Raw genomic sequence first — 1,117 nt, 5'->3', positions numbered from 1 at the left:
ACAGAGATAGCTGATGCCTCTGCCATTGTTTTTGATTGGGTTTTGAAGTTGTAGGAAATAAACGCATTGGCTATTGAATCGATGATGTTGTCTGGGGTTTCAAGCTTTTCTTTAAATAAATAAGGGTTACCTTCTTTGGTTTTGACATCGAAGGTGAAAAGTACTTGGATTTTGGTTGAGTGTTCTTCCATTTAGTAATTAAGAGTTTTAGATTTGTTAATATTGAAAGTATGGTTTATTTAATTATTATATAATTTAGTGTTTTAAAATTAAATATAAATCAAAACGTTTTCTTTGCGCCAAAACATGCGACAAAAAAACAAAAAAAAACAAAAAAATGACGTTTTATATAAAACTTTTACTGGTTTTACTTTTTTAGATGTAAATGAGAAAAAGTAAAACCCTATTTTTTTCAAGACTCAAAAAACAAAAAATACAAAAAATGTTTTATTTTTATATAAAAAATATGTATTTATAGCGGGGTGTGGGTGTAAAAGGTAAATCCCCTTTTAAAAGTCCAATTTTGTTGTTATAAATTAATTGTTTCAAAATGCTACATTAAATTTTTTATTGTTGAATTGTGTTGTATTTATTAAATAAAAATTAATTAATTAATTTGATAACTTTCAAATTTGCTTTCTTTTATACTTACTAAATCTTCATTTTCATTTTTAAAAACAAACATCAAGTGGTCGCAATTGACTGTTTATGGGGTAATACAACCACAACAACAAAACTATATTACGTATCCGAAACGTCAATTTTATTAACGGGAATATTAAAAAATTCAACCATTGTTTGGTTTTACAAGTATTTTTCATTATTTTTTTGTTTTAATTAATGTTTTTAAAATGATATAAAATGTTTTTTTATTTATAACAATAAAAAATATATTTTACTATAATTTGCTAAAGCCGACTTTTCCACCAACTCTTTATTATTTTAGTTGTAATTTTTGTTCTGTTTTGCTTTTAAATTTTTATATAAAAAATAAATGCACAAATAGATTTTTTGGTATGAAAAATAAAAATAATTCGGGTATGATAATTTTATATTATTTGTTTTTATCTATTTTTTCGGGAAAATCACCTAATAATATATCAAAATTATTTAAACA

Source organism: Entamoeba invadens (genome assembly GCF_000330505.1).
Source record: "Entamoeba invadens IP1 unplaced genomic scaffold scaff_1105074725027, whole genome shotgun sequence".
Classification (NCBI taxonomy): domain Eukaryota; phylum Evosea; order Mastigamoebida; family Endamoebidae; genus Entamoeba; species Entamoeba invadens.
Note: the sequence above shows the minus strand (reverse complement) of the source record.